Here is a 10,560-nt window from a genome sequence, read left to right as displayed (position 1 = left end):
TTATTTTGAAAACTTATACTCTATTGATGCCTTCACTGTCTTCTATTTTATTAAATGCCTTAAGTCATATTATCTGCCCAGATTGAGTCAGGAAGATATACACAACAGACCAATATCAAGTGAGTAAATAGAAGCCATCAAAAGACTACCAACCAAGAAAAGCCCAAGACCGGATGGATACACAGCTGAATTCTATAAGACCTTTAAAGAAGAACTAATACCAATACTCTTTAATTTATTTCAGGAGATAGAATGAGTTTCATAGTGCCCCCTCTGTTTTCTATGAGGCCAATGTCACCCTAATTCCAAAACCAGACAAAGACACTTCAAAGAAAACTCAGACCAATATCTCTAATGAATATAGATGCATAAATCCTCAATAAAATTCTGGCAAATCAAAAAATATATGCACCATGATCAAGTAGGATTCCTCCCAGGGATGCAAGGTTGGTTCAACATATGGAAATCAATAAATGTAATTCATCACATCAGTAGACTTAAAGATAAGAATCACATGATCATCTCAGTAGACAAGAATTTGACAAAATATAGCACCCCTTTATGTTCAAAACACTAGAAAAACTAGGGATAAAAGGAACATATCTCAACATTGTAAAGGCTATCTACACTAAGCCTCAGGCCAACATCATTCTCAACAGAGAAAAATTGAAGGTATTCCCTCTAAAATCTCATATATATATTTTTTGTTATTTAACTTGACTTGGTTTTCCTCTTTGAGTTATTCAGTGTACTACCTCCTGGTTTTCATTTTTGTTTTTCATTTTCTCTTCATGAAATATTTTGTCAAGGGTATTTTGTAGTGCCAGTTTTCTACTTAAAAATTCTTTTGTTTATCATGGAAGGTTTTTATTTCATCTTCAAGTCTGAAGCTTAGTTTTGCTGGATACAAGATTCTTGGTTGGAACTCATTATCTTTCAGAGTTTGAAATATGTTGTTCCAGGATCTTCTAGCTTTCAGGATCTGTGTTGAAAAATCTGCCGTTATCCTAATTGGTTTACCCCTATATGTAATCTGATTCCTTTCTCTTGTGGCTTTTAAAATTATCTCCTTATTCTGTAGTTGGGCATTTTCATTATAATGTGTCTTGGTGTGGATCTGTTGTGATTTTGAACTTTTGGCGTCAAAAGTAGGCTTCTTGGATTTGGATTTCCATTTTATTCTTGATGTCTGGAAAGTTTTCTGATATTATTTCATTGAACACATTGCTCATCCCTTTGGTTTGGACCTCTTTGCCTTCCTCTATCCCTTAACTCTGAAATTTGGTCTTTTTATGCTATTCCATATTTCTTGGATGTTCTCGTGGTTTCTTATCATTTTCGCTGTGTTGTCTACGTTCTTTTCAAGATGATATGCTTTATCTTCATTGCCTAATGTCCTATTTTGTAAGTGGTCTATTCTGCTGGTGATGCTCTCAGTTGAGTTTTTAATTAAGTTTATTATTTCTTTCATTTCAAGGATTTCTGTTTTTTTTTTTTTTTAATATATAATCTCTATCTCCCTGTAGAGGTGATCTTTTGCTTCTTGTATTTGTTTATATGGCTCATTGTCAAAGTTATCTTTCACTGTCTGAATTTGTTGTCTAATGTTTTCTTTGAGATTCCAAAGCATTTTAATCATGTATATCCTGAAATCTTTTTCTGTAATATTTTCTGCTGTAGCTGTTAATTCTTCTAATGATAAAGTTGTCTTGAATTGTTTGTGGTACTTTCTTCCCTTGTCTTGTTGCTCAAATTTCTTTCTAGCTCTTTGTGACTGGCGTGTTATTATTTTTACCCTATAGATTTGTAGTGCTCTTGTATAGTTCCAAGATCCCTCCTTTGTGGGGAAGGACAATATTAACAGTTCCCAATATCAACAATACATCACCTATGTGCAAATTATTGTTATTAAGGCATTTATAGTTAGACTCAGTGTCTAGAAATTTTGGCTTCAATTATTTAAAATATAATCAGGAGTTTCATAAAAGGTGTAGAGTTTCTGGTGGCGGACAGTGAACTGGTGGTCGGGCGTAGGATGTTAAGGGGGAAAGTTGTGAGGGTGTGGGGTTAATATAACTTAAGAAATTTGCAGAAGAACTCTAAGAGGGTTAGTAGCAGGGGAATAGGCAGGAGGTAATTTAGGGTAGACAAGTATGTGAGGGGACAATAAAATGCATAAAAACAAATTATATAAAGAATTACAAGAAGTAAAAATAGTAAAAATTAGCAGGTTGAAAGAGGAAGAGAGGAAGAAAAATAAAAGAAAGATTAAAAAAGGAAAAAAGGGGGGCTTATGCAATTCCTCTATATATTATTCTGGTGACTCAGTCCTTAAAGTTCTATTTCATGCAAAGTTCTTGGTTTCACATATGTTGGAGTTGTGAGGACCAGAGGAGGAAGGGTAGAGGAGAAAGAGGATAAAATGGAAGAGAAGAAGAAAAAGAATACTCCGAGAATTCCATTTTTTTCTCTTCTCTTCTGGTAGGTGGAGTTGTGTATTCCAAGCTTGAGTCTCTGCCCTCAGGATGGGATAGGTAAGCAATGTGAGAAGACTTGAGGTCTCCTCCCTCTCCTGCCTGGAGCTTCCCTAATCTTGGTCTCTCTGAGTTGCTCCCAGTTTTTAGACCCCTCCCCTCTCTTGCTTTTCAGGTCTCAACAGCGGGACCTCTTGCTCTCCTCCCTTGGTTCGCACCAGGTGTGCAGCGCCCTGGTCGCAGTGTGCTCCTGTTCAATTAAGAGCTGTTTCTGTGCTAGATAGTCACTGTGCTGATTTATCGCAGCTGGGAGGAGGGGGAGTTGGAAACCAGGTACCTGTTCAGTCGCAGATCCGCGCTGGTAGCCATCTCCACCAAAAGATGGCGAGAAAGGTTTTCCAAGATGGAGTCTGTTTGCCCCGTCAGGGTGTCTGGTGAAGTGGGGGGAGCTGTCCTTGTGCTGTGGCTAGATCACGGTTGAGTGACCTGTGTGGGAGCAGAGCATATTCTGGAGTTCTGCAGCTCTGCAGCTCTGCCGAGGTGCCGATTTGGTGTTTCTGCTCTGCTGCTTGAGAGCTGCACGTGTGCTCAAACTGCGGGCTTTGGGATCCGAGTCTGGAGTCTTACTGGAACAGAGGCTCTGAGTTCTGCAGGTTGTTTGCAGCTCTGGTGGAATCTGCAAAAATCAGCTGTATGGGGTCCTGTCACATGCTCTGAGATGTTGTATTCCATCAAGGCGAGACCCCATGGAGAAGCTGCCTGACTGCTTTCTCCGATTCATGCACAGAGCAGCCAGAAATGGTATCTCCTCTACTCCGTCATCTTGGATCCTCCTCTCTTACCTCTCTTTCCATCTAATGTATTTCAATGAAGCACAAGCTATCTTTAGGTTTAGGAATCTGCATTTTAGTGAGCTCCTCCAATAATAGATGAGACTTGACAGACTCAAGCATTTATATTTTACACTTTTTTAAAAAACTGTAAACTTGTAGTGTAGAGTTAAAATTCCTAAAGAGGGAAAGAATTATTCATTTCCATCATCCAGACAGTTGGGAAATTTATTTCATCTTTTTTCTACTAATTTTAAACACACTTGAATTCTGTGTAAACAAATATGTATCCTGAACTTCTCATTTCATACCAGATGAAAGCATTTCCTTTGTTATTTGGCTATTCATGAATGTTTTACTATGTAATATAGTATCATACACTCAGTTATTCTGTTTTTGTAGTGTATTTAGCTTCATTTTTGTCACTGTTACAGGTGATTCTGTAGTTAACATTGTTGTGTTTTCCTTGTTTATTTTTATCCATTCGGCTAATTCCAAGAAGTGAATTTGTGGGGCCAAAGCCTATGAACTTTAAGTCCCATAATGTATGTGGACAGACATGAATGTTCACTTTTTTTAGGAAGAAAACTTTGCTATTTTTCATGTCTTATTTTTGCAATGACTTTCAATTTCTAACTTAGGCTTCAGGGGCTTTGGGTTGATATGTCATTACTCACCCCAGATCTTCCTTATCAGAAGGAAAGCAGGGAGGGGCAAGAAGGGCAATGACCCAGAGGAGGGGTGCAGATGAGCAGGTAAGTGTAGAAATGTGGAACTACTGAGTGGAGATTAAAGTGCTCTCTGAAATTGGGAAGATTAGGGTGTGGAGCTGGGAATTTATTGATCTCCCAAATCTTCTTCATAAAAGGCTATGATTTAGCTGAATGTACTATTAACATATGGACCCTTCAGAAGCAGCAAGGATTCTGTACCAGACAGGCACAGATAAGCCATTGGGCCTTCTGGCAGGAGGAGTCAGTCCTTGCAGCACTGGGCCTTCCAGGCTCCTGCTGATGTGTTAGAAGCCCAGAGTCCCTCTGCAGATGCACACAGACATACTGATGGATGGTGAGCTTCAGACAATGCCCCCCATGCTCCTGGGCTGAAATCCTCTTGTAGGAATTAGGGAGCTGGAGAGAATTCAGGCACGAATTAATTTACATTAGAGGTAGAATTTGGAAATTCTCCTTTGCAAATTCCTGCTTTGTTCAGCAAGAATGTTTTTTTTTTCTCATTTGTGCAGCTATTCTCAACCTTCACTGTGAACTGTGATCACTTGTGGAACTTATTAAAATGTATACTGCTTGGCTTTACCCCTAGAGATTCAGTGGGTAAAAGTCAGGTCCTGGGAATGTCCTTTTTTGGTGATGGTTTGTGAGTGGTTATTTGAGTAGATACAGGGAGACCCTGACCCTGGGGATTGTAATGGACACTGAGGTGTACACAAAAATCCCCCTTTTAGGGGGACTATTTTCTCAAGAGGTGGAAATAGCAGCAATTGAAAACCTTTAGCTCTCAGTCCTTGCAAGGACAGCCTCAGATGGAGAAAGACATATCCTCTATGTCCCAAATAGGTGACTGATCTAGTTGAGTACAAAGGTTCAATTTGCCCAAAGCAGGTCAAATATGATAGGTCATTTTAGCTACACAGCATACCATGGGGTCAGCTGAGGTTATAGACTTCACTTTACATCTCAACCTCTTTTCCTCCAATCCTGCTTCCTTTCCTACCTCCCACCAGAGCTGAGCCAAAGGTACTCTTTTGAAAACTTCTGCACACTAAATCCATTTTGGGGTCATCTTCTTAGAGATCTGACAGTACACGGTTGATTGCCCATGCTTTGCTGTCTTGTCACCCAAAAGAATAGGACAGAAGGATGGATGAATGGGATCCACACACGCTTCTCTATTTGAACCTTGTTGACCCTGACCCCAAACCACCACAAGGTTGCTGTCTGCTATGCTACAGTTTTTGTAAATTTCCTACCTTTTCATGACTCAAGATATGACTTTGGCTTATTCAATTGTCATGAACCATTGTTAAATAGCTTTTAATTTTAATCAGATTTTCCTTGTTTGAAAATCTTGCAATCTGGAAGAAATTTGGAGAGCACAGTGAAATTTGTTCCAAGATTTTCTCTTTAGAGAGATCATGGTTTATAAATCTGCCTTTCTTTCTGAATCTGTGATATGGATCACAAAATAAACTATTTGAGAGTATGATTCTCTCATTCTTTGTCCATTTTCCATGTATCCATCCCTCTTTACCCATTCCAATCATCATCCACAGTGCAGGATAGAATAATGATTAAGAGTAGAAACATTGTCAGATTCACCTGAGTTTAAGATGACACTCTGCCACTTATGGAAAATGTGATCTTTAAGATATTGCTTAAGTCTCATGTTCTACATTTACAAAATAAGGCTAATTACAGAACCTAGTTCATTGGATTTACAGGGTAAATGTAAAATTACCTATATTCATCCAGATACATAGTACTAACTCAATAATAATAGAGCTAATATTTATATAGTACTCATTCTACATCAGGCACTATTGATTTAATTATGACACAGCCCCATGAGGTAGAAAATATTAGTGTGAGCAGATACTATTATTAACCCCATACTATAGATGAGAAAACTGAGTCAGATTAAGTAACTTGAAGTTTACATAGCTAGTAAGTGGCAAGAGTTGAGATTATATAATTGTGAGCTCTCAAAATATAATTATTCTTGTTATTAATAATATTAAAGATCATGGAATCATCACTACTATTAGTAAGTGAAAGCAACTACCTGTTCTCTTACTAAACCTACCAGTGCTCTCAGAACTATGCTTGATTTGAAAAGTTAATAAATGAGGTCCATCATAAACTTGGAATAATGGTTACCAGGGGCTACCAACAAGTGTGGTTGGTTGCAGAGATGGTAGTCAAAGGATACAAAACTGGTTAGATGGGAGAAATAAATTCCAGAGTGCCATCCTACAACATGATTACTATAGTTAACAACAATGTATTATATTCTTAAAAATCATTGAATAGATTTTGTATGTTTTCACCCGATCCAAAATAAGTATGTATATTTAATTATCTTCAATCTCACACTGTATACATGATTGAAAAACTTCATATATAATAAATTTTTATTTGTGAATTTAAAAATGTTTGAGGTCTAATTTGGCAAAATTAATTTTAAGGGGCAAAGTAAAACTTAGTCTATTTCCAATATTATTGGACCTGGGTCATGCTCCAAAGGACTTTGTTCAAATTATCCAAGTTATGACTTATTTATTCAGGTAAGGTCATCATTCCAAGGACATATACAGTTAGTATAATAAAAAATTAGTTTGCCACAGAACTTGGCATGTTTCTCTAAAGCTCTATCCTTTTTGACACAGGTTGCTCTCTGTAGACCCTACAACTGGCCTTCCATCCAACATCTAAACATTCCTGGAAAATTGGTGATGAATTAGAGTCCCAGCAATGCACATAATGAAAACAGACTTTAGAACCCCTTAGCTAGCTGCTCTTGGTTTATGTTTTCATTCTTTTAGCCCATGTCCTTATTTACACCAGGCCTGGAAAAAGCCAAATTCTAAAGCAAAACTTTGAAAATGAGATAAAATCCAGCTGCTTCAGCAAAAGGAAGCAGCTGTATTCTCTCAAAGTAAATGATAAAAACTGGATTACCCTCCCCGGCTGAAGACCAAAAGAGCTTCAAGATGTTCAGGACAAAAATGGAATTATTTCTTTGATTTTAATTTCAGTTTGGCTTAAAGCATCCTCTGAAATACAGATATTTTAACTTTTGTCTCATTCTATTGGAGAATTATTAGTCTTTTTTGAAAAGTGACCTTTAAAGTGTATGGAGAAAAGAAGATGAAGGCATGGGATGGGATGCTTTTGTCTTTATTAGAAGTGAGAAAAAATATGTACCCATTACTGAGTGTTGGATTCATCAACAATATAATTAACCACCAGTTGCAAAGGTTCATCAGTCACAAGAGGATACATGCATTAGTTTTCTACTCATGACTGTAGGTTGCCTACACTGTCTGACCTTATGGTGCTTGGTATATTTCTCTGCTTTCCTTTTACTGACGGTTATAGTCACCAGTTGATTTTTAATCCATGAATGCATGTATTCACTCAAGTAATAATTTGTTCATCCATTTGTTAAAAATGGTTGAACATTTAGTACAAGCTAGATGCTGTGTTAAGTGTCCACAGCCTGGTGGAGGAGACCTGCTTAGCTGCAGAGTGTAGAGATCAGGCTTTTATGTGGATTTTCTCAGAATGGAGGTGGTAGCCACTACTGCTTGGGAGGTTTTCATGGGCATTAAGGATACCTCATGGGAGGGAAGGAGGAGATACTAAGTGTCTCTCAAAAGAACAGAAGTTTCATAGATATTTCTCAGGGCTTGATTCTCCTTCTGGGCTCTATAGGCTTCAATTCTGCTCAGACATGTTGTAGACTATCTTCCCAGCCCACATATGCAACAGTATGCCCATGTGAATGGCACAGCTCCACCTCCTTGCTGTAGTCAATTGGATCAGAAGTGAATCTCTACCTTAGCTGCATCCATTTGATTCTTTTTTTTTTTTTAATAGGCCTTTAGTGAAGTGATTGAGACTATAGTTTGGAGCCAGTAGACTCTGGAGCAAAAAGATGAGGAATAAAATAATTTCAGATTAACTACCTCCAGTATGCATAGATTTGTCTATTAGTATGGTCCTTGGGATATTGTGGTTGGATTCAAATAACTGACAAATGAATTGATGACAGGGTTCTTAGACAAATATGGGACTGAGGAAGAAGGAGTGGGGTAAATCGGGAGCTGTCTTAGATGGTGTAGTTAGGGAAGATTTCGGTGAGGAAGTGCTATTTTACTTGAGACCTGAAAGGCAAGTGCTGACCATGTGAGGGACCAAGGTGAGAGCAGCTCAGGCAGCAGAGTGGATGGCCGAGAAGTGAGGAAGAGGGAGTTAAAGCCAGGAGGAAATCTGGTCAGATGATAAGGAGATCACAGGCTTTTGGTGTTTTGTTCTAGATGCCACCAGGATCTGTTAATGAGTTTTAAGCCAAACAGTGATGGTGTCTGATTAAAGTAGTAGTAATTCATCTTAAGCTCTCCTTGAACAATCTAGCAGTTGAAATTTCTAGTACTTTATTTAGGCTAGCAATGTTTAAGCTATTAGGCTTAATGTGTGCATTGACTTTACATACCAAGTCTGGGCCTTCTATGAGATCTGTGCACCCATCACTTCCATACATAGAATTGGTTGGGACAGAAGTTCATAATGGAACTTCTACAGATAAGTTTTTTATGTGCAAGGATGTAAACCTTCTAACATAACTTATTAAATCCTCATAAATCAGGTCAACTAAATATTAAAGATAATTGAGGATTGTTATTCTCAAGTAGTTTACTATTTGTCCAGGCTTGCAGAAAGTAAACAGTGGGACTGCTTATGATTATGAAGCCAGAATATTTAACCATAGTTCCATCCTTTCTCCTGTTCTGTTAGAGGTGGCTGGGATTCTTAAGCCAAGTATAGTTCCACAATCTCATTTTAGAAGTGAGCAGTCATGGCTAAGAGTTCAGTAGTCTGGGCAAGGTCATGTAGTTCGTGGTGGCACAGCCTTAAAGAGATTCTACTCATTAGTTCTCATGTGCCCTGGTATTATATATACTGGTGCTAGTTACTGCCATTTTGTCATAAAAATTTTTGCTTCTATAACTCTTAAAAGCAAGACATCTCACTCTTGAAATAGTGGTAAACCACAATTATTTCACTAAAGAATTCATAAGGAACAATGATCATCTGCAGGAGAGAGGGCAGATAATATACCATGCAACAGTTGCTCAAAACACATGGTCCTTCCCTGTCCAGAACAATAGCCAATAAGAGAAAGGATCTCCACAGGAATGAATATCTCAACACCTTTGACTAATCTGCATTTTTTTTCCAGGAAGCAAGTACTTACTAGAATTACCTACACTCCTCTTTGCATACTAGCTTTTTTCTGTCAACATCAATCAGTGGTAGCTTTATTTTTATTTAGTTTTTAAAAATATTTTGGAGTTATACAGGGACACAATATATTTTGTTTATTGTGCTGAGAATCGAACCCAGTGCCTCATACATGTGATATGAGTAATCCACAACTGAGCTACAACCCCAGTCCCTAGCTTTATTTTTTAATGCTATGCAGCTCTTAGGTCTCATCTTCCTGTAGCAGAAGAGAGGTTGATTGATTGTGAGCATCAGAATGATGTGAGACTAGTCATTCCGAGTGTGTCCCTGCAATACTATGTTATAATATGCTAATAGGCATTATGAGTGTGTGTGGGGGGAAGAGGGTCTCATGGGCAAATGGGTTTGGACAAAGCTAATCTTATTGAAACATACGTTTTTGTGTTATAAGAAATCTCAGGGTTTTTAATATGTACTTTGAATATCAAACACAGGGGTATAATATGTAGCATCATATTAGGTATATATGACCATGGAAATAATTTTTTAGGGTTTCCACTAAAACTTAGAGAACTATAACTGCTTGCTGTCCAAATCACTGACCTAATTCTTAGGCACTTAATCTGCTACAGCCAGGCTTACACTATATAAATAAAACCTGCTCCAAGTACAACAGTGCAATTCCCCATTTTTGATACTTAATCAGTTACTTAGCCTCCTTTGTTGAAAAAACAGCTTTTTCTCAATCTTTCGCCTTTTTAGTATGAGTGCATACAAAAAAAGTTTATGTATGTATTTGTATATGCTGTATAATTTGTTTTGTATATATAATTTGCATGTTTTAGGTATAAAATACAAAATGTTGCAAGTTGGTATAGAGGTAGAGAAATATGTAGTCTGTTCATTCTAATTTCAGAGGCACAGAAAAGGTACCTTTATTCAAAACTACATTTCCCTTTAGTCCAAGATTTGAAGAGACTCATTTACATAGTTTTGCCTTAAAAAGAATATCTACCAGCCTTTGATAGCATCTGGTGATTTAGTTTTAATTCTCTAATTGTTTTTTTCCCTGAAAGCTCTCATAGATAGGGCTTTAAGAAGGTAGGAATACTGATGAGGGCTACTCAAGGCTGCTGCTTTTTGCTTCTAGAATTTCTCTAGCCACGTTCTCTGCTTGCCAGCCCTCCCCTTCCTTGAGTGGGGTGTTCCTGATTCCTCTATCCACTTATTATTTTCTTTTAGTTTATTTTTCAAGAGTCAGGGTCTCACTAT

This window comes from Marmota marmota, unplaced genomic scaffold (assembly GCF_001458135.2).
Source record: "Marmota marmota marmota unplaced genomic scaffold, marMar, whole genome shotgun sequence".
In the NCBI taxonomy this organism is placed as follows: Eukaryota; Metazoa; Chordata; class Mammalia; order Rodentia; family Sciuridae; genus Marmota; species Marmota marmota.
Note: the sequence above shows the minus strand (reverse complement) of the source record.